Here is a 24,838-nt window from a genome sequence, read left to right as displayed (position 1 = left end):
AATAAAAAGCTACCCTCATAGGATGAACAGGAACCAGAATGTGAATGAGACTTCTCAATAAATATATTTTTATTAATTTTTTTACATACCCATTGATTTCTATAAATTTTGTTGTTTGCATTTTACTGGTTTATTTTTACTGATATGTATTATCTATAAAAATGTTTTTAATTATCATGTGCTATCTTTCTTAAAACCCTAAAAAAGAGTTATTAATGGGGAGGAAAATATCAGAGTTCACTTAAAGTCTCTCCTCCTCTCTCACAAATTCTACTATCCAAAAAATCTATCAACACAAATGTCCATTAGCCTGCCAGCCTTCTGAGATCCTCCTTTACTTTATTATCCAAATAAAATTGTTTAATACCCCCTCCCAAATGCCACAAAGGCCAGATTTTTTCCTTGAGATGCCTGAGGATTTCTACTCTAGCCCCACTCTCAGCTTGAGTCTTGGTATCCACTTACAATCTGGTGTTCTCTACGTGCTGTTTTCTTTGGTCTTGCTTTACCAACATTCATCCATATTCATCCCACTTTCATTTTTACAAAGCACCATTAAAATGTGGCTGCTATAACAGAGTTTTATGGGGGCACCTGGTGGCTCAGTTGGTTGAGCATCTGACTTCAGCTCAGGTCATGATCTCACCATCGGTGAGTTCAAGCCCCACGTCAGGCTTTGTGCTGACAGCTCAGAGCCTGGAGCCTGCTTACAATTCTGTGTCTCCCTCTCTCTCTGCTCCTCCTCTGCTCGTGCTCTGTCTCTCTGTCTCTCTCTGTCTCCGTGTCTCTCTCAAAAGTAAATAAACATTTAAAAATTTTTTAAAAAAACACAGAGTTTTATGGACAGCTGAAGGTTTCAGGGGGATGTCAGGACAAACTATCAAAGACTTGGAAACGGGGCACAGTAATTGCAAAAGTAATTGCTGGGTGCCCTTTCCCTGCAGTGCTGGCTCTGTCTACCAGAACCTCCAGGGGGTATGCAGTGTCTTCCACTGACTAGGCTATCTTACAACTCTGAAGGAGTAAGCTATAGAAACTAAGAATGACATATTTGAATTTTATCTAGGAGAAATACAATTGACTTCCATCCTGTAAAAATGATGTTCTCAAGCCTTACACTTTATTCCCCTGTAGGATATCACTCAATTTTGCATCTATTTGACATTCCTGATTACCCAAATGTGTGTGTGTGTGTGTGTGTGTGTGTGTGTGTGTGTGTGCGCGCTCTTCAAATTATCCTTTAAACACATGATTTTAAGCTATGAATGAAATGAAATTCTTGTAACAGAATCATGATTTTAGGTTTTTGAAAATTATTCTTTGGTAAGGGACACAACACACCAGGAAGTAAAATAAGAACTTCAAACTGAATTCTCAGACACCCTATTCCTGAAATTCTTAGCCACTCCCCATGTATTTCTCATGGGTCCTATCTCTCCTTGGGCCATGGGCACCTGCCAGCGCTTCCTCTCCAGACCTTCCCCAACATCCCTCTCCTTCCAGTTCCCAACATCCCAAGCATGAGGGGACAATTTCAAGATGTCTATTTCTTTATAAGGTGGAGGAATTTTACTCCACACACCTACCTGAGACTTAGCTCCTGGCCTCCTTTGGGTATGCAAGAGAGGCTTACTTAAATATTTTCTTCATAATTAAAAAAATGCATTTATTCCTGAAGTTAACGCTGCTGTTGCCTGAGAATTTCTCCTTTAGTTGGCACATACTTTCTCTTAGACACGTGACATGTGACACGCTCTGCCCACAAAGCATGTGTGACACTCTAAACAAACAAACAAAAGAAAAACCTCTAACTATAACTACCCATAGCAGGAAGAGCCTCAGTATCCAAGAAGAACTGGATTCTCATCAGATGAGCCATCACTCTGGATCAGGTACTGATGTGGCAAATGAGACCCCATCGGCTTCTGCTTGGGTGACTTTGGGAGACTGAGTTAGACAACTTTCAAACTTCCTTCTAACCTTAAGATTCAAAGAGATCACCATAATATTTAGTTAAAACTAAGGTTTTACTCACTACAGTGATCACACTCATTGTCTATGCAACAAAGAAGTTGTTCAAATCCCTCAAGCCCCAAACCCCTGGAAGAGTCCTGGGAGACTCAGGAATTGCTCTAAGTCACCATTACAGTTCTTCTGTGGCTGTGTTTGACATCTTCGTTGCCTGCTGGTCATCTTTACCTGCCTCTGCTTCTCTGACTCTTGAACCTTCCCTGGTATTGTTTCTGAGCTAGGACTGTGACATCACCACTCAGTGACATCACTCATGCATCACCAGGGCCTCCAGGCAGGCTACACTTATGTGCAGTCAAGGCTTTTCACTGAGACAGCAAGAGCTTTCTCATCATGTTTATAGATCTCCAGAGATCCCCAAAAGCATGGTCCTTCCTCTCTCTGGTTCCTAAATAACTTCTACTAAGGTGGCTTTTACTATTTTACTTTTCAGATTTTTTCCAAGGCCTGTCTCAAGGAACATGGGACATACTCACCCAGGAATAGGTCAGCAGATATTAACGAGGCACCTTATAACATCTAATTTAAAGCACACTTCCCTTGCATGACTCCTACCTACAGGTGAATTCCCTATCAACTCAGGGAACTCCCTTAAGATTAGAATGCAGTTTTGTACGCCTCCTGTTATATATGTTTAACTTTAGAGATGTGCAGCCTATTCACCAATCTCTAACATCATCATCAATTAAACAGGGCATGTGACCACCCGTGAACCCATGCTAGAGTTTTCCAGGTATGTTCCTGTGAGGTCTTCACTGATTCACTGGAAGTACTCACAGATCTCAGAAAACCTGTCATGTTACAATTATAGTTTATTATATAGCAAGAGGATTCAGATTGAAGTCAGCAATGGAAAAAGATACATAGAGCAAACTCCAGCAGAAACCAAGTACATGCTTCTAGTTCTCTTGCAGTTCATGCATGTGACCAGCCTAATTCTCCCTGTTACAATGTGAGACGACACACAGACAGTGTTGCCAACCAGGAAGGCTCACCTGAGCTTTGGTGTCCAGGCGAACTGCCCATGGGACTGACCTTCGGTCTCCAGTTCCTCCAGAGGTCAAGCTGATACCACCACCAGGTAACAAAGACACTCTTATCGAGCAGGATATTCCAAGGGCTCAGAGGTTGCCTTCCAGGAGCGAGGCAAAGGTCCATCTTTCTTTGGAATGTGCAAGGTACAGACAAACTGCAAAGTTGATTTTTTACTGTACAGTTCTGTTAGACTATCTCGTTTTGTCTTAACACAAAAACTACTTCCTCCAAAATGAAAATGCTGCTCAAATATCAATGTCAGTGTTTATCACCTCTTAGCCATGTTCCCTTCTGACTTTTCAAAATTGAATAGTCCTAATCTTTGCAGCATGGTCTGTTGAGAGGCTCTTTATTCTTTTGGTCAATTTCTTATTTCAATAATTTTATTTGACATGAAGAACAGAACTGCACCTAATAATCCAGTATGTGCATTATACATAATTTATACATAACTTTAGGAAAATATGTGTTCAAAATATTTTCAAAATATCGTGTGTCCAAAATACTTGCTTTTGATGCTCAACATTTATAAGCATTTAGGCCAAAGAAATGGACCTTATGATGGTTAATTTTATGTGTCAACTTTTCTAGATGAAGGGATATGTAGATAACTCATTAAATATCATTTCAATATTATATGTCTATAAGGGTATTTCCAGAAAATATTACATCTGAATTGGTGAGCTGAGTGAAGCAGATGGCCGTCCCCGATAGGGGTGCACATCATCCAACCTGTTGAAAACCTGAACAGGAAAAAAAAAAAGGTGGAGGAAAATTGAATTCTCTCTCTTTCTTGTATCTTGAGCTAGAATACAGATCTTTTTCTGCCCTCAGTAATCCTGGTTCTCAGGCCTTCAGAACCAGACCAGAATCTACACCATTGACTCTCTGGTTCTCAGGGCTTTGAACTACACCCCCAGCTCTTCTGGGTCTCCAGACGGAGATGGCAGATTGTGGGACTTCTCATAACTGGGTGAACCAATGCCTTCTTTTACATGTATAAATATAAATACACACACATATACATGTATACTATTGACTGTTTCTGTGGCGAACCCTGACTAACACAGATTTGTATCTTTGTGAAACAATCAAGACCTAGGTTCCCCTCCTAGTTAAAAGCAACAAATCCAGTTCATTCAATATATACACAAAGTTCAGGAAAGTTATCCATAAATGCATTATCTTGTGTTTTCACCAATCTACATCTAATTATACCTATTCAAACAGAAAATATGGATACTTAAATAAAAAATTAAAACTTCTACATATCACAAAAGGAGAAACAAATAGTTCCTAAAAACAGATAATAATTGTAATGTATGTGATGGAAAAAGTTTAGTATGCTTAATTTATAAACTCATAGAGAGAGAACTTTTGAATTTTTACAATTTATTTTAATTTTTTAATGTTTATTTATTTTTGAGAGAGAGAGACAGACAGAGAGAGACAGAGTACAAGCAGGGGAGGGGCAGAGAGGGAGGCACAGAGTCTGAAGCAGGTTCCAGGCTCTGAGCTGTCAGCACAGAACCTGACACAGGACTCGATCTCACAAACTGCAAGATCATGACCTGAGCCGAAGTCAGATGCTTAACCAACTGAGCTATCCAGGTGTTCCTGAATTTTTACAATTTTTAAATGTCCATGGGGATAAATGAAGAGTGATGGCTAATGAATATGGGATTTCTTTTAAGGGAATAAAAAATGTTCCAAAATTATGGTGATGGTTGCACAACTCTGGGAGTATACTAAAAGCCAATGAATTGTACACTTCAAATGAGTGAATTGGTGGGGCACCTGGGTGGCCCAGTCAGTTCAGCATCTGACTTCTGCTCATGTCATGATCTCACAGTTTGTGGGTTCAAGCCCCATGTTGGGCTCTGTGCTGACAGCTCAGAGCCCGGAGCCTGCTTCAGATTCTGTGCCTCCTTCTCTCTCTTTCTCTCTGCCCCTCCCCTGCTCATGCTTGGTCACTCTCTCTCTCTCAAAAATAAATAAACATTAAAAAATAATAATAAAAGTGGATGAATTATATGGTGTGTGAATTACACCTCAATAAAGCTGCCGTTGCCTTTAAAAAGTCCAACCTCTCTATAAATTAAATAAACTTAATGGTAGGTCAATATATAATATGCTATTTTTTTCATGTGCTGGTGAAAGTATAGAGTAATGGATACTTTCCTACAACCTCGATAATAACGTAAATTGGTACTTTTCAGGAAGACAACCAAACTTAAAAATTATGCAGGTTCTTTAACATAGCAGTTTTACTTCTAGCATTTACCCCCAATAGATTGCAAATGTGCCCCCAATTCTTCACCTCTCCCTACATCCACTGCATTTTCCACTTGAGTATATTCCCACTCTGACTCTTGCCTCAGCCATGTAGCTTCTTGGGGCAATGAGATACTGACAATATTACACAACAAGGACAGAAAAAGTGCCTATTTCTGTTAATATTCTCACACTTCTGTCATCACCATGAGTACATGCCCAGGCTAGCCTGCTGTATGTAATAAGAGGCTTGTAGAACAAGTCAAAACATCCCAATTGCCCCAGCCAACAGCCAGCCATTTCCTAGACATGTAAGCAAGCCCAGAGGAGACCAAAAGAACCACCATCCCTAAACCCAGCCTAAATTACTGACCTAAGATTCACAGCCATCTCCCACATATATACCATGGCCCTTTACCCTTTGCATGTTTTAGTCCTTCTGTTTGAAATGTCTGTTCACAGGCACTCCATCAGGCAACACACATTCATGCCTTATTTAATCCAGGAATCCTCTGTAAATGCCGCTAACATGTAAGACATTTGCTTATACTTCTGCACACTTTCTTTGTAGTCATATATGCTTTCCATGCCTTTCTGTCTCTGTATGACGAAGTCCTCCTGATCAAGGACTTAACTCTGTCTTTGGTTCCCAGTGTTTAGTCAGTGATGAAATGCTCATTAGGTGTTTGGTATATAAACTACTGAATTGACACTAGATCAGAGCTCTGGTTCTAGATCCATCACTTGGACAAATCATGCCTCCACATTTCAGACTTCTCACCTGTGAAATGGGTACAATATCTTATCTCTCAACTTCACAACATTGTTAGAATGATCAAATTTAATTTTTTTATTCAAGTATAAAGAACATATGGTGTTATATTAGTTTCATGTGTACAATATAATAATTCAACAATTCTATACATTTCTCAGTGCTCATTAAGGTAAGTGTACTATTAATCCCCTTTATCTATTTCATCCATCCCCCCTCCTACCTCCCTTTTGGCAACCATCAGTTTGTTTTCTGTATTTAAGAATCTATTATTTGTCTCTTTTTTCCTTCGTTCATTTGTTTTGTTGCTTAAATTCCACATATGAGTGAAATCATATGGTATTTGTCCTCTGGCAAGGGAAACAAAAGCAAAATTAAACTATTGTGACTACACCAAAATAAAAAGCTTCTGCACAGTCAAGGAAACCATCAACAAAACAAAAAGGCAATATATCGAATGGGAGAAGATATCTGCAAAATCATATATCTAATAAGAGGTTAATATCCAAAATACATAAAGAAATTACATAGGTCAACACCAGAAAAAATAAAATAATCCAGTTAAAAAGTGGGCAGAGGACCTGATGGACATTTTTCCAAAGAAGACATAAGATGGCCAACAGACATATGAAAAGATGCTCAACATCACTAACCACCAGGAAAATGCAAATCAAAACCACAATGAGATGTCACCTCACAGAATGGCTAGTCAGAATGGCTAAAATGAAAAACACAAGAAATAACAAGTGTTGGCAAGGATGAAAAGGTACTCTCATGCACTGCTGATAGGAATGAAAGGTGCAGTAGCCACTGTGGAAAACAGTATGGAGGTTCCTCAAAAAATTAAAAATAGAATTATGATCCAATACCATATGATCCAAAAACTCCACTACTGAGTATTTACCCAAAGGATACAAAAACATTAATTCAAAAAGATATATATGTACCCCTATGTTTATTGCAGCACTATTTACAATAGCCACATGATGGAAGCAACCCAAGTGTTCCCCAATAGACCAATGGATAAAGAAGATGTGGTATGTAGACAGATACATAGATAGATAGCTTAGACAGATAGATAATAGATAGATAGATAGATATAGACATATATAGATATATATAGATATATATTCCATTATGTATATAGATATCTATATCTATAGATACAGGAGATGATGGGTGAAATAAGTGAAAGGGATTAAGGGTACACTCATTGTGATGAGCACTGAATAATGTACAGAATTGCTGAACCATTATATTGTACACCTGAAGCTCATATAACTGTATGTTAATTATACTTGAATTATAAAACATTTTAATAAATAACTAAGATTAACCAAATCCAAATTGTCCCCTCCCCCCCAAAAAAACTGTCATGAGACAACTGAGAAGCACTGAGCAAGCATGGATATAGACTTACATAAACAAAGAAGAGAATTAACTGCTCCAAGAGCCATTAACTACAATCCTGTTATAAGAAGATGAAGTTTCTTTCTATTTTGCAACATGAAGCTGCCCTCAGTGAAAGGAGGACAGTGACAAAAGCAAAAAATGACTCCATCTGAGACCACAGTCAATCTTAATGGAATTCCTGGAAGCCAATGTCATGACCCTAAACCTCTTTAAAGAGAAAAACGAATGCAACCACAAATGCGAAAGAAGGGAGGAGATGGTTCTTATAACTTTCCTTTAGAAAATAAAAAACTCAAGTAAATTCTATAAAAAGGGAAAAACAAAGCCTCTCTTGGAAAATAAACTATAACACTGGCAATGGCTTTTGATAACAGAACATATTGACCAAAACTTATTAGGAGAAAGAAAATTCAATCAAAGCAAACATACTGAAATAAGTAAATGAAACTTGCAAGCAACATCTTTGTTGTCACAAAGACAGACGTAAGTAACATTGCTGCTAGTCCTTTGTAAAAAGGCCCATAAAATAAAGGAAGCTTTTTTTTTTCTATAAAGCTCTTCATTTTCCTATTAATGAAATATAAGGAGAGATATGATCTGGAATTTTACTAGGGGGCCCAAAATTCAAACTTTCTCTGCTTAAATGGAATCAAATTAACAACCAGATGAATTGTCAGTGCCATTTTTTATCAAAGCAATCAAAAAGAAATTTCAAAGTGCAGCCTGCTTAAGAATTGAGGAGCACCTATGTAATTAGATGATAGGAGATACAGGCAAAAATCGGAGCAGCCATCATTGTCTTTGGGATTGCAGAGGTCTAAATAACACAGATGAGACCCACAAATAAAATATGTCAGAATCACTCAAGACCAAGATCCCTACAAGGAATATATGATAGTGGAAAGGATGAAGAAATGGGGTAAAATCATAGGGTATAGGTTACAAGCTGGTCATTATAACATCAGTGCAATAATGATCACTAACCAGTTCAGATGGAAGGAAAAAAATAATTTTAAAAAGAAGGAAATGTGTTGTGTTCTTGGAACCATCAGCAAGAAGGAGGTCTGTCCCGGTTTTCAGGAAGATATATCATTCTCTGAAGTGGAAAGAGAACGGGAGAGAGTTTTTCTCTTACTGGACAAATGCATGGCCGGACAAAAAGCCTGGCTTCTCCACATGCCCCCTTACCTGATCCTCACAATTCCAGCAGTAGACATTACTGATCCCATTTTACAAATGTGAGTAACAATTTAATGAGTGCTTCTCGTGTGCAAGGAACTACACTAAAGACTTCTCGTGGATCATCTCATTTAAGCCTCATGACAACTACTGAGTGCCAATGCTATCCCATTTTACAGAAGTGGAAACTGGGGCTCAGAATGTTTAAGTCACTTGTGTATGGTCATGCATGCATTAACCATGGAGCTGGGATTTTTAAGAGGCCTGGACTCCCCTTATATCACATGCTCTTCCCATCACACTAAATAAAAAATTTTATATGAGAATGAGCCACAGAAAGCATGTTGATGAAGAAACTGACCCATGTAAGACCAGGCCATCAGTGGCAAAATGTGTCTGGGTTTGACCCTCAGTCTACCTCTCCTTCTAGGACCCAGCAAGACCAGAATGAAATCTACCAAATCAGCTAACTCTCTGTCTGAAGGTTTCTCATCCTGGAAAGAAGAGGCACCTAAAAAGAAGTCATTTTAAAAAATGAAGTCTGTAATGGGAAGTCACTTAAAAACTCCCTTAAGAACTTACTTTCATAATAATATAATCAGATGGCCAGCTGGTTTATGGTGTAATTCCAAAAATCACTTTAGCTAGCATGTGTCAAGCTGCCTAGACCTGAGCCAGCCCAGGACAGGGACAACCAGTGTTAAACCCATTCATTCCCAGAGTCTATGGCTTAGGCAGATAATCATGAATGTTAGTTCTGATACCTTGTGCTGATTCCTTTCTCTGTGTGGATACAGGCAGAAATCACTGAATGACCCCATTTGAACAATAAGAAGTAAATGTCAATCTTCCTTGAGAATCATCAAGAGAGATGCTCGCTGATGGCTAGCATATCCATCTCACAGACCTGAGCTTTGAGTTCCCAAACCTGTCAAAGAGAATAGAAACTCTGGAGTAAAGAGCAAAGGCATCACAATTAATTCCACAGCCATAATGCAGTCATGCTGTGTTAGATTGTGTCTGCCCTCAAAGAGGTTACAACCTAGCAGGGGAGGGAGACACTGAATAAATAATGATAAGAATGAAAAATGGCATGCATGAAAAGAGATAGGGAGCCTGGGGACCTGACATAATGTGCAGCCAGGAGGGGTTGGGGGGTACTGCATCCATAAAGGCTTCCCTGAGCTTGTGTGTGTATGTGTGGGTGTGTGTGCATGTGCAAGATAGATAGAGAGACGGGGCTCAATGAGTGATGTTGAAAACAGAGATCAATATCCTCAGAAGAGGAACAACATACAAGCACACTGACGAGAAATAAAGAGCATGACAGAACATTCAGGAACTAAAAGAAAAGTGTGACTGGAGCAGAAGGCACAGTGGAGAAGAGGCCTGGGGACACAGCTGGAGACGTAGACAGAGATATTCTGATTTCATTCCTTGGCCTCGTGAGCTTATTTAACAAGTCTGCTCACAAGAGAGGGATCTGCTCTCAGTGTTCTGCCAAAATCCAGCGTAAGAGCCTACAAGACAGAAGGCCAGACTACATGATACATCTACCAAGGCAACAACGCCGTCCTATCAACCTCGTGAGAAACAGCCCACCAGCCCTCTACCCCAGAGTCAATAGTACAGTTCTGCCATTTGGCTAGGAAAGTATGTTTTGATTTTCTTTTATGATTAATCATAGCTCATCAGCATAGAGACAGAGGGATCTCTTGTGCTGTGAAAGACAATTTATTGATTCCCTGTGGTAAGAACCTAAATATCTACTGGTTGCTGAATTTTACACATGGGCCAAATATCCACCTCCTTAAGCCAAAACTGACTTTCTAACTGATCAATATAAAAGTTTCTTCGATTCTAAAACCCAGTCAGTAGGATCCCAGAAATTCAGGGCCTACCTATCCTACAATTTCTGTGCCTCTTAATCAGCACCGTAAAGAACAGTAATTGATAACATAATTTAACTTAGTAATTCTGAATATGTTTATGTTAATTAATCCCTCATGAGAATTTCACAGAATTATCAGTAAATGAGATCCGCCCCAAAAGCCCTCTTTCACAAGAAAAGTTTACGAAAAACGTGCACTCAAGCTTTCTCTTGCTGCTCTGCCAAGTGTTTGAACACAAGTCTGAAAAATAAGTAGCCGTGTCTAATGATTACACTTTCCATTTCCACGCTCAGTTCCAGGAGCAGATGCGGGCGGCCCCATAACATATGTTTAAAATGTTTCTACATTCTAGCAAATATCCAACGGTAAACTGGAAAAGTGAGTTAAAAATCGATACCTAATATCCAGATCTTGAAAAACCCCAGGTTTTCTAACTGAATTTTTCAATTAATAGCGTATCATTGGAGGTATTCAAACATATGCCGGAAGTCAGAAGGACGCAGTCCAGAGAAGAGGAAAACAAGGCTCACTGGTCCGAGCAGCTTTGCAGTAGGAAGCTTCAGTCCCTGTGTCATGTTTTCACTTCTTGAAGGAGCCCGGTCAGGCTAGACATTGACAGTTTTCACCAGAGTTTGACGAAGAGCAAAAAAGATAGAAAACTGTGACTCGTGTACTAAACATGAGACTATTAAAAAGCAAAACCTCAGCTCAGGGCAAATGTTTATGATAATCATCAGCTTTCAACTCCAGAAGAATATTGAATGGTAGGAGATCAGAAAGATTTCCAAAGGGGAGAGTTAGGATTGCCAGGTAAAACACAAAACGTCCAGTTAAATTTGAATTTCAGACAAACACTGAGTAAATGTTTCGTTTAAGTATGCCCCGTGCAACACGGATGGTATTTTTATTTGCTAAATCTGGCAAGCGTAGCAATAGGAAACTATTTTTTATTTTTATTTTTATTTTTAATGCCCTCCTGCTTTATCAGGATTTGAGTATGCAAGCTTGGCAGGGAGGTGCTGATACTAAATTGATCTTCATGCAAAAGGGAGAGATATGGATGCCCAGGCAAAAGCTGGGAAGACTAGCGCCAGCATGGAAAGGGTGAAAAGACACTTGGCAAAGGTCTGAAGGGCACAGGAGAAGGGGCGCAAGGAAGGAACGCTGAAGATATTTTATGCCATTTTCCTGAGGTGTAAAATCATCCTCCTCATCCTCTACGAATACATCAGGAAAATCTACGTTGCTCACTAAGGCACTGGGGTAAGGGTAAATTCTAGAGTAAATTCTTTCTTGCCACTAAAAGGTGCCGAGCCCTACTTAAAGCCTGGCACAAAACAGCCAACATATGGATTGCATGAATAATTGGAGAGAGGCTTCAAGGAAGAGCAAATCCACATATATTTGTTTCAGCCTCTATACCAGGAGGTCTACAAACCCACCCTGAATAATCGTGAACCAAAATAGAAAAGGTTCTGCTTAGGGCCAGTGGATGGCATCTCCTGAGCAAATACAAAAGAGTTTGCTACCAAACCAGACTAAAACCACTAAACCTACCCATACAAAGATTTTTTCATTATTGTTGTTAAACATTGGCCTAATGCTATAAAGGTTAAACACTGACACAGCATTGTTAACGCAATGCCCTGTGAATTAACTTTAACTAACTTAGTTACCTAAATTAACTAAAATTTTAGCTTCTTGTTTCCTTTTTTAACAATAAGGTTGGCTGTCTTACAAACACTTTGCAGCTACTTTATACCACAATACATTTATAGAAATGAAATAAATTTCAGTAGCTTGAAGCAATGAACTACACCATAAAACATCTCTGAAATCTTTTTGAATGCCAGCTTTCAAAGCAAAAACTTGGAAATGTGATTCCATTTTGATGACAAACACCTGCAATAAACTAAGAACATGTTTCCAAACCACTCTCCCAGTTCCACTGAACATCAAAGTGCTATTTGGTTAAGTTTGAGGGGAGAGGGTTATTGTTAAAAATGTTTTGTAGCATTCAGAGAGAACTTAAATCAGTGAACCCACACGTGTCACTGCCACAGGGCGTGCCAAAGTTCAGGTGTCTCGCTGATTCTTTTTTTTTTTTTTTTTTGGACACTGTATGTCTTGTCTGAATACAGCGGTTTCCATCTGTGGAAGACAGAGGACGAGATTACTCCATGGCTGGTGTGAAAAATCACAACATGAGTATCTGATAAACAGTGTGCCAGGCATGTAGGGGTGATTGATAAACACTCACTGAATCATTAAGTATTTCTTTACCTTTCCCCTAACGTTACAAAGAAACTTGAATGAAGGGAAAATGAACTCTAAATGTATTTTGTAAATAATATAAATGATTCTATATACATACACATTCTAAGTGCATTTTCTCTTTTCTAAAGGATATTTTGGAAATAAAGTAAAAAAAAAAAAAAAAAAGCCTCTACATAACATTCCTACTGTGACCTGGTGGCTGGACATAAAAAATGATGACTGTTACTGTGTGAATTAGGAACAGCCTACAGACCAAGGATTCTCAATCTTCGCTACACATTAATATCACCTCAATTGCTCTTTTAACACCTGGATTTCCAGGCTATATGCACACCCACTTAACCAAAACCTGTGTAGGTAGAACCCAGGCATCACTATTTTTAAAAAAGGGATTTAATTATGTAATCAAGGTTGAGAGTGGCAGATACAGACTCTTATTCTACTCTTGGCCCCCCAAAATTGTGCATATAACTCTATTCTACACAAAGAATAGATTAAAAACTCATCCTCCACTCGTGAGACATTGAGGTATTGTCCCTCCATGGCTGAGAAGCATTCATCTTCCTTCTCATTATGTTCCCAGACAGCGGTCACAAAAATGTTACACAGCTGACCCTTGAATAACATGGGAGTTAGGGGCACCAACCCCTATGGAGTCAAGAATCCACATATAAACTTTTGAATCTCCCAAAATTCAACTACTAATAACCTACTGTTAACAGGAAGCCCTACTAGTTAAAACATGAACAGTCAATTAACACATATTTTGTGTATTATATGTATGTATACTGTATTCTAACAATAAACTAGAGAAAAGAAAATGTTATTAAGAAAATCACAAAGAAGAGTGTAAGTGGACCCACACAGTTCAAACCCATGTTGTTCAAAGGACAACTGTAATTTAAAAAAAAAATGGGGGGTGTTGAATGTTCTATGTTCCTCTTCCAGTAAGTTTCCTCTTATGGTGCTCTAACTGAATAAACTTATAAACATTAATGTTTAAAAGAAATGCACAAGTTCTTTTAAGAAATGGCTAATAGAAACAGAATTTGGGGTCAGGCAGGGTCAAGTTGGGAACTACTGCTCTAGTTTTGGATGTATTGGTGCCTGAGTTGCCCATGAGCCAGTCACCAGGTGGCTTTAAGCAGCAGGAGAAGGACTAGCCAAATCCACTGCGCTCAAGTCCCAAGTCCCCACAGGTATGAAGGATGAGACAAGGAAACACTCAAGAGAGTCCACATCCTCTCGGGTAGAAGGTCTCCTGTGCCCTGCTCTTGGGATTACAAGAAACAGAGTCCCATAGGCCGCCTCGAGTCATGAGGACTTAGTAGGTGGCTACTTGCGGGCAGTAAGAGGAATGTGAATTCCAAACCTCGAAATGGTCCCACTCAACAACAGCTGTCTATTGAACCTCTGCCAAAAGGAGATACGGCATTGCTCCCTGTATCTTCTACCTTCTCAGCCTTCCTCCCCTCATACTGCATGGCTCTCTGCCAACCTACTGTTTGTTTACTGAAGCAAACAGCTGCCTATGCCTTCCCAGGAACATTGTTGCTTTTGTCTCTCTCCGGAACTTTTCAGCTTTCTCTCCCAAGGCCCAGGCATATCAGAAGCTCCCATGTGGCATTCAGGCATCAGTGTCTTGTAAAGCTCTCCAGAGGAGTGCAATGTGCAACCACAGTAGAGAACCACTGCACCTTGTTCTTACAAGGAATGTGTGCAAGGCAAAGTGGACCTACACGTGCAGATTTAGCCCAAAACAAAGAAAATTTGAAGATGACATCTCAAAATCCCTGGAAATTCTGTTCTCCTTGCATTTCAAGTTTAACTCAGTGTTTCATTTCTCTTTCTATAAGTATAAATCTATTTACATGTATTTTAGTATTTTAACTGTGTTGTTTTTAAAGGCAAGCAAATACTGCCTTAGGAAGTTATGGTCTCCGGGCAATCACTTCCTGGAGAAACCAGTAAGTAGTCAAGAGATTGAGGCTCTCTAATGAGTCAAGACTGACATCTAGTGGTGACTACCTCTGAACTGCAAATACAAATCTCAACTTTTAACAAAGCTCTTGGGCAAGTTGGCTGTCAATTCCAACAATTTATCTGCCTGAAACAAAATGCACCTATTAGTAAAAGGAGCTTTGCCATTTTCAAGTTATGTGTGAAAATATGTCCAGGATAAATCACTGATATTGAACTGAACTTATAAAGGAAAAGCAACTTCTTGATTCTGTCAAATAAATCTGTTTTGGTGAATTTCAAAGGTTATATGACTGATATGATGAGAATTCAGAGGTTCTGTGACTGATAGGATGAAAGTAAGTGGCCGTTACAAAATAGTTTGTATACACCCAAAATGAAATGGGTAGTGATAAAATCTTAGCTTTTGGTGTGGGTTGAATGGTGACCCCTGAAAAGAGCAGTCCACATCCTAACCCCCAGAACCTGTGAATGTGATCTTATTTCGATAAACAGTCTCTGAAGATATATAAATTAGGAATCCCAGATGAGGTCGTGCTGGATTATCCAGATGAGCCCTAAATCCAATGACAAATGTCCTCATAAGGGACACAGAAAAGAGGGGAAGACACAGGGAGAAGGAGTCAAATGCGAAGATGAAGGCAAAGATCGGACTTAATGCAGCCACAAGCCAGGAAACACCTGAAGCACCAGAAGCTAGAAGAGGCAACGAAAGAATCTCCATTAGACATTTCAGAGGGATTGTGTCTCTGCTGACACCTTGACTTCAGACTCCTAGCTTCCAAAAGGGTGAAAGAATAAATTTCTGTTGTATTAAGACACTCATTTTGTGGTCATTTGTGACAGCAGCCACAGAATACTAAAGATGTGATAGATAGATGAGATAGATAGATAGATAGATAGATAGATAGATGATAGATAGATGACAGATAGATAGATAGATAGATAGATAATAGATGATAGATAGATAGATAGATAGATAGATAATAGATAGATAGATAGATAGATAGATAGATAGATAGATAGATAGATAATGGAATATTAGTAATCAAAATGAATGAAATCTTGCCACTTGCAACAACGCGGATTGAATTACAGTGTATTATGCTAAGCAAAATAAGTCAGTCAAAAGAAAGACAAACACCATGTGATTTCACTCATGTGGAATTTGAGAAACACAACAGATAAACATAGGAGAAGGTAAGGAAAAATAAGATTAAAAACTGAGAGGGAGGCAAACCATAAGAGAGTCTAAAATACAGAGAGCAAACTCAGGGTTGCTGGAGGGTTTGGGTGCGGGGGAATGGGCTAAATGGGTGATGGGCATTAAGGGGGGGCACTAGTAGTGATGACCACTGGGTGTTATATGTAAGAGATGAATCACTAAATTCTACTCCTAAAACCATTATTACACTACACGTTAACTAACTTGGATTTAAATAAAATTTTTAAAAAAGAAAACAAATGCAGTTTATTATTCCTTCCTCTGCAGCATACTCCTTCAGGAAATAAAAATAGCATGTTTAGGAATTAACCAAGTATCTAAAGTTTTTTGTTGTTGTTTGCTTGTTTTGTTTCATTTTGTTTTGTTTACACAGGAGAGAGAATCAGCTTGACTTGAGGATGCCTCTCAAGGTAAAGTACTTCATTTTTGGCCAATACCAAATAAAATTAGGAGGTGCTTAATGATTTGGTCCAACAGAAATCAAGGGGAAAAAAGTAAAGCAGCCAGTAAACCTTTCGGGAACATTTGCTCAATTGGCATGAAGAGCTTATACCCAAGCCTGAGACTGACTGCTAGAAATAGATGCCTAAAGGTTTTTTTTAATAGGATGCATATAAATTCATTAGTCTACAATACTACAGAATGCTACTCAATAAATATTTCACTGCCTAACCATTATTTCCAAAAGTATTTTGGTTATCAAAATGTTTGTTTCAGAAGGTTGTCACTAAAAATGCTAAAGCTGAAAGACCAGTCAACTAAAAATCTCCTAAGAAAGTGAAGCAACAAGAATTTTGCCTAAATATGCATACGTGAAACCAGAATGACTCAAATGTCAGGTCCAGTTGGGACCCTGTTGTAAATTCAACAGGAATTCAATTCATGAATTTCCCATCATGTGAGGTATCTGGAAGATATGTGGACACTGAAAACAACAATGTCAATACAATTGAATGCAGACATTAATAAACCTGTCATTTGGATCAGCAGATAATCTTGTAACCGAATATTTGGATATTTGGGGGAAGGAAATGTACAAATCATCAAAGGCGGCAAATTCCCTTCAGGAATTGTGGTATCCGCACATTGTATCACAGGTTTGGTTTGCCTGAATAATGCATGAAGATGTCTGTTTTAAATTATTCACTGACTACAGAGTTGACAAGTAACCACTGAAGAACCAGGAGATTAGCCACCAGGAGCCTCCATTTGATGTCTGACTCAGTGAAGGCTGTTTTTTCTCTAGAGAATGAGAGGTTCTATGTAATATGAGACTAAGGAAGTAAGGTAGAGTCTGTGGTATGCTCACAAGATGTTGCTTTAAATGTGCTGATAGAATTCTGGAGCCCACGAGTCTACAAATGAGTGCCATTGAAATCCACACCCGGGTCTATAGCACTTTGATATGTCAAAGGGGTAGGTTCTGCCATTTTTCTAAGTATATTGAAACATAACACTACATAAAATTTAAAATTACTCTGTAGGGTCAAATGAGCATTTTTTTAGAGAATGAACAATGTCCCTAGGAGAAGAAGGTGCTGTCTTTGTTGAATTGACTCCATTATTTTTCATGCATGTTGTTTTCAAAAATTTTTAGAGACACTTTAAAAGAAGGAAGGGAGCTTCTCAAATAATGATGGCTGTCATTTAATTAATCCATGATAAATAACATTGATAAAATAGATAAAAAATCAAAAGCTCAGAATGGTTGAAGAACTTTCTCCAACATCACAGAAGTAAGGTTCTTCTCTCCCAAAGCCTGTGCTACTTCCTGGTTGATGGCAATATGCTGCCTAATAGGACCTTAAAAAGTCTTCCTCATCAGCTGACCACGGGCCAAGAGCCTCTCTTCCCTAGTTCAAATGGACTCTGCTGGAACTCTATAAAGGACCGTGTCTCTGCATCTTTACATATGCAACATCTATCATGGTGATCATTTATTTTAATAAATTGGGTTTTCCTTTTCTTCTTTTTTTAAAGTTTATTTATTTATTTTGACAAAGAGAGCAAGTTGGGGAGAAACAGAGAGAGAGAGAGAGAGAGAGAGAGAGAGAGAGAGAGAGAGAGGATCCCAAGCAGGCTCCACACTGTCAGCACAGAGCCCAATGTGGGTCTCAAACCCACAAACTGTGAGATCATGACCTAAGCCGAAATGAAGAGTCAGATACAACCTACTGAGCCACCCAGGTGCCCCTCACAGTGATCATTTAAACTCATTAAGTACTCAATAAGTGTTTACTGAATGAACAGATAAAAGGTACAGAAAAAAGGAGGCGCATTTAAGAGAAAATATTTCAGGTGAATTTTCCACTTCCATACATGAGTGTCAGTCATATATAAACAACCCGATAATGTTGATCCATAAAACACATCTAAGTAGCTCAATGTTCAATAAATGCAAACTATGGCAGTGTGAATCTGGATCACAATTTGGGAAACTTAGAGGTCGATGAAGAAGGAAATTTGATAGCAGGCTTTTATAATGTTCAAGTGTATGACCCAAATAAATTATCCTAAAGTGATGTCCAAGGTTTGGCCCAAATGTGATGAAAATATAACAAATCTGAGTTAGAAAGTAATTAGCAGTTTGATTATTTAAAATCACTGAATTTTCCTCCTCTGGTTTCTGGCTGGAGTACCATGAACCCTGCCTCCTCTCAGGCTTAGTTTCTGCCAACAGCCAATCTAAAGGATTACTCACCAAAGAAAGTCACCCTGTGCTGCCCGAAGCCATTGAGGACTCCAAACCCCTCCTTCTGCTCCCCCTGCTTAAGGCTGCCTCTCCTTTGCCCATGTAGCAACAGGTGCCTAATGCCAGTGCTTCTGAGTATGTGAATCTCAGCATGGGGTTCAGGTTGGGTATTTAAAACCACTACTCAGAGTGCCTGAGTGGCTTAGCAGGTTGAACGTCTGATTCTTCATTTTGGCTCAGGTCATGATCCCAACGTCGTGGGGTTAAGCCCCGTATCAGGCTCTGCGCTGAGCACAGAGCCTACTTAAGATTTTCTCTCTCTCTCTCTTTCTCTCTACCCCTCTCCTCAGCTTGCATTTGTGCTCTCTCTCTCTCTCAAAAATAAAAATAAAATAAAATAAAATAAAATAAAATAAAATAAAATAAAATAAAATAAAATAAAACAAAACAAAACCACTACTCAGTGCCTCTTGTCCCTTTCTGGATGAAATCCCAAAACAATTATATATCAACAGAATAGTTAGTCCTACTTTTATTTCACTCCGCAGCTCTGTGACCATTGACCTCTCTGGGCCTCATGTTCCTCATCTGTAGAGATAATAAAAGTACCTACCCACAGTGTTGCTGTGAGAATGAAATGAGGTGCTGTATATTTAGCAGTTAGTTTATAGCTAGGCACTATGCTACTAACTGGATAAATGAGATTAACTATTATTTATTTTTGTTATTCTATTTCTTAGCATGAGATTAGCCACCAGGAGCCTCCATTTGATGTCTGACTCAGTGAAGGCTGTTTTCTCTCAGAGAATGAGAGGTTCTATGTAATATGAGACTCAAGGAAGAAAGCTACAGTCTGTAGTACGCTCACAAGATGTTGCTTTAAATGTGCTGATAGAATTCTGAGTCATTGGGTTTTTTGGGTTTTTTTCCCTTTTGATCCTCACTTTTTGCTTTTTGGGGGCAGAAAAAAATGGCAGTGGCAGATCACAGACCAACAGAAACTAACAGCAGCAGTAGCAGCAAACACAGTAGGACTCATACATCATTTTCGGTAGCAGGTGCAGTTAATAGTTGATATTTTGTGGATAGCTTTGTGCCAGGGACCGTGCTAAGGACACAAATCTCAATTACACCTCTCATTGCCACTACTTTTACAATGAAAGATGTGCACGGTGCCTGGGTGACTCAGTCAGTTAAGCATCCAACTTCAGCTCAGGTCATGATTTCTTGGTTTGTGGGTTCGAGCCTTGCGTCGGGCTCTGTGCTGACAGCTCAGAGCCTGGAGCCTGCTTTGGATTCTGTGTCTCCCTCTCTCTCTGTTCCTCCCTCACTCATGCTCTCTCTTTCTCTCTCAAAAATAAAGATTTAAAAAAAAAATTTAGTGAGAGACGTGCTGGTCCTGGCGCAGTCAGACCTCTTCTGGCAAAAGGCTGCCTTGTCTCTGACCCAGTAAGTTGAGACATGTGTGCTTTCCTGAGGATCCTTCTAGATGCTCTGTCCACCTACTGGGACCCTAATTTGAGTGCTGTCCCAAGACTCTAAACAAAAAGCAAACTGGCGTTTTTTAAGCTGCATTATGCACAGCACTAAGAGTTCCAAATTCCACAGCACCTCCCTAGAAATGGCAGGGCAGGTGGCATGGCCAAGAACCTGAGTTCCAGGGCTCAGATCCCCCTTCACTCAGAGTAATTCTGTTTTGATCTGTTTTCTGCATTGACCACCCCCACCCCCTGACCTCATTCATAAAACGTTTTAGACCAAAGGCTCACAGTTTTCAACAAACTGAAAGCCACTGCACTAAACTTGGTTTCTTTATGTGTAATGACAGTTCTACACTCTCTGCAGTGTTTTCATAACCAAACCAGTGTTTAATTCCTGAAGGTCTGCAAAGTCCTATGAAATTTCCAAAAATGTTTCTTATGTGAATAGAAAACTTCATTTTTTATTTATCTTCTCATTCCTAGGTCTGTATTTTATTTAGACTTAAACTATCTTCATAGCTTGATTTTGATCAGGTATTAAGTTTGGCATATCCAAATTCGGAATAGTCTCTCATGATGTTCCTTTTTTGTGTGTGTGGTTCAGGGAGAAGACTCCGCTTCAATCAAACAGAGAGATATTCATTTTTCACTTCTCTGGATATTGGTTTTCTAAGAGCATTTGAGTTTAGCAGTATACCCTCTAAGACATTATAGCTCTGCAAATCCCGTTCCAAGCATATGACGTTACAGTTTATGCACCATCGAGGTCTCCAAGCAGAGAAATTCCCAATGGTTGCCTTCATTGGTCCAGACTTACACATGGTTGGGAAATCAAAACACCGTCACTACACATGAGTTATCTGCCTCTTGCTTCCAAGCAGACCTCTTTGTTTTAAAGCAGTGGCACTTATATAAACATCAGACTTATTCATCTTATGCTTACGCATGTGTGAAATTCTCAAATTATACAATCTTGGGTTGTTTAATGTTGTGACAGAAAAACCAACCCAACCGCTAAAAAATCCAGTTAAAACAAAACTATAATCTTTTTCTTTTAAAATTTGGTGGGAGCAGGGAGACAAAGTGGAAGCTGTGTGTTCAGGACCTGTCTAGACCTCGCCTTATGTGTCTTTTCATTGGGCTAGTCCCCACTGTACCTTTTATAGCCAAACTGTATCAAAAGTGTGTGCATATGTGTGTATATGTGTTATAAAATATATATGTATTTACAAATAAATACATGTATTTGTAGTAAAGGATTGGGAGACCTCTAAAGACTGGAAAAGTACTAAATAATCTGTATTTTTTTTAAAAAAGGTTTTTTCGGGGGCGCCTGGGTGGCGCAGTCGGTTAAGCGTCCGACTTCAGCCAGGTCACGATCTCGCGGTCCGTGAGTTCGAGCCCCGCGTCGGGCTCTGGGCTGATGGCTCAGAGCCTGGAGCCTGTTTCCGATTCTGTGTCTCCCTCTCTCTCTGCCCCTCCCCCGTTCATGCTCTGTCTGTCTCTCTCTGTCCCAAAAATAAATAAAAAACGTTGAAAAAAAAAAATTTTTAAAAAGGTTTTTTCAAAATATAGAGGGATAATGTCAATTCCTGCAAAAATACTCTTTTAGAAAAGGCCAATTTTCAATGATTTCAACAGTTTATGCTATTCTGTCACAATGTCAGTTTTCAAAAGTAGCCAAAAGAAAAACAGAATAAATTATCTCCTAAACAAGATCTGCAGGCCCTTCACTGACTAAAAAATATTTCCATTCGTTGCATTCAGCCCCCCTCCCCAATAAAAACAAAGCAACCTAGTGAGAGTGGTAGAGAGAAAGGGTATATAGACAGATGTCTGTGGGGCAGGACAAGGGCAACAGTCTGGGGAGAGCTACCAGTGTTCTGAGCACATGGGTGCACTGAAAACATGCATTAATCAACTGCACATAGGAGCGTGGCAATGGTAGGAAATATTAGGTGTCCTTAAAAAATCTGGGGGTGCCTGGTGGCTCAGTCTGTTAAGCATCTGGCTTCAGCCCAGGTCATGATCTCATGGCTAGTGAGTTTGAGCCCCGCATCGAGAACCCCACTCTCTGTACTGACAGCAGAGAGCCCACTTCAGATCCTCTATCCCCTTCCCTCTCTGCCCCTTCCCCACTCACACTCACTCTCTCTCTCTCTCAAAAATAATTTAAAAAAAATTTTTATTCTGATTACAGTTTTCACCTAATGTATCAATCAAGATTCTCCAGATATACAGAATAAATAAGAGATACACAGAGAGAGGTCTGGTTTATAGAACTGGCTCATGTGATTGTAGGGGTTACAAAGTCTGAAATATATAGAGCAAGCTAGCAGGCTGGAAATTCATTTAAGAGTAGATGTTGCAGTCTTGAGTCCAAAATCCACAGAGAAAGCCAGATAGGCTGGAAACTCAGGCATGATTTCTATGTTGGAGTCTTGCGGTAAAATTCCTTGTTCTCCAAGAAACCTCAGTCTTTGCTCTTTAGGCCTTCAACTGATTAGAAGAGGCCCAGACACATTATGTAGAGTCATCTGCTCCACTCAAAGTCTACCAACTATAAATGTTGATCACATCGAAAAAACACATTCACAGCAACATCTTGGCTGATGTTTGACCAGACATCTGGAAACCATGCCTAGCCAAGTTGACACATAGCATTAACAATCAGTCATTATTCTCTTTTCTACTTTTTATTGCTATAAGTCAGCTTCCACCAGAAAAATCTTAGACACAAATCTGCTTACAGAGTACTTGTATGTCCCTGACTAAAAATATCAGTAAGTTAAGCCAAAAAATTGTCCTTATTAGCCCAGGTTTTTCTCTCTTGCTAGATGTTGTTATGGGTCATGGGGTTGACAATAATTAAAGATGTAAGGTACTAGCACATGAAGAGAAACAAAGAGAAACACCCATAGAAGAGACAGAAAGTCTCAAATTCAAATGTTTATAGGGATTTAGCATATGATGAAGGTGGCATATCAAACCAGTTTGAAGAAGTCTATTCAATAAATGTGTTGGGGGGCACCTGACTGGCACATCAGTTAAATGTCTGACTCTTGGTTTTAGCTGAGGTCATGATCTCAGGTTTGTGAGATCGAGCCCCGAGTCAGGCTCTGCACTGACAGTGAGAAGCATGCTTGCGATTCTCTCTCTCTCCCTCTCTCTATTTCTGCCCCTCCCCCACTTGCATGCACACTCTTTCTCAAAAAAAATAAATAAATAAAACTTAAAAAATATATATTTAAACTTGTTGGAACAACTAAATAACCAACTAGAAGGAATAAAATAAAACAAAATTGGATCCATACCTCACATCTGATGCCAGGATGAATTATGAATGGATCAAAGATTTCTAAAGTAAAAAGTAAAACTATAAATGTCCTTTTTTAAAAAAAGACCTTGCAGTTATATAGAAATTCCTTTATAATTTTGGACTGCGAACAACCTTTCTAACTATAATTCAAAATCAATAAACTTGATATAAAAGGAAAAGGATGATAATTTGATGACATAAAACCACATGGATAGAAATATCAAAAGCAAGTCAAAAGGCAATTTTGGTGAAAAAAATATTTGAAACATGTCATAGAAGGCTAATCTCTCAGATACATAAAGATCACCTGGAAATCAATAAAGACCAACACAATAGAAAAACAGGCAAAGGAAATGAGCAGACAGTTCAGAAAAAATTAGTATAAAATTAGTTTAAATCATATGAAATTGTAGTTTCTGTATTTCAAAATTGCATGGAAACTGACAATTTCATATAGTACAAACTAACAGCTATTAAAACATATGAAAGAATGTTCAAACCAACTAGTAAAAAGAAGTGCAAATTTAAACATCATTATTGGATTGGCAACAAAAAAATTCAAAAGTTTGGAAACTCACCCTGTTAGTGAGGCTGTACGGAAATATGCACTCACATGTCATTGGTATTATCTTTAAATATATTTAAATATATCCTTGGAGACCAATTTGGCATATCTACTGAAATTACACTGCCTAAGGAATTCTACATTGGAGAATTTATCCTATGGCTATACTTATTCATGAGTAAACTGATGAGTGCACAATGTTATTCTTTTGAGCCTTGATTATAATAACAAAAGAGTGGGAATAAACCAAATTTCAAGCAATAGGGACCAGTTAAATAAACAATGGGTCACTGATACAGTGACATTCTACGTACCTTGTGAAAAAGAAAGAGGAATTCCCTATATACAGATATGGTTAAGATCTCCAAAAAATATTCGGTTGAAAACAGTTGATTAAAAAAATACAGTGGGAAAAACACGATGCAAAACAGTGCAGACTGTGTGTCACCTCTTAAGTAAAACAAAAGGAATAAACATAAAACTCTTAATTAATATTTCTTTTATGCATAAAGAAACTCTGGAAGGATACTACATTAGAAATCAATAACACCATTTATGTAGAAAGGGGTTGGAACTATGTAGATTGGAGACTGAGATGAAATACATTTCCTTGTCAATCTTTGAATAATTTTGAACCAGGTGAACGCATTACGTGTTCAAAAAATGTAAAAGCAACCAACCAACCAATAAGTCTTGTGGCTGA

At 38.8% G+C, this 24,838-nt stretch overlaps 2 long non-coding RNA genes across 2 annotated transcripts in view; one reads left to right on the top strand and one right to left on the bottom strand.

Moving 5' to 3' along the window:
- The window catches only part of LOC122198477, a 267,549-nt gene that overhangs the window by 171,774 nt on the left and 70,937 nt on the right, over positions 1–24,838 (bottom strand). The gene's annotated exons all lie outside the window — the stretch shown is intronic.
- Positions 2,329–21,345, top strand: LOC122198476. Its single transcript, XR_006192999.1, has 4 exons — positions 2,329–2,438; positions 2,946–3,112; positions 16,452–16,488; positions 20,856–21,345. It is a non-coding gene; the product is annotated as an uncharacterized LOC122198476 (long non-coding RNA).

This window comes from Panthera leo, chromosome C2, assembly GCF_018350215.1.
Source record: "Panthera leo isolate Ple1 chromosome C2, P.leo_Ple1_pat1.1, whole genome shotgun sequence".
Classification (NCBI taxonomy): domain Eukaryota; kingdom Metazoa; phylum Chordata; class Mammalia; order Carnivora; family Felidae; genus Panthera; species Panthera leo.
This window is presented reverse-complemented; position numbering and strand designations above follow the sequence as displayed.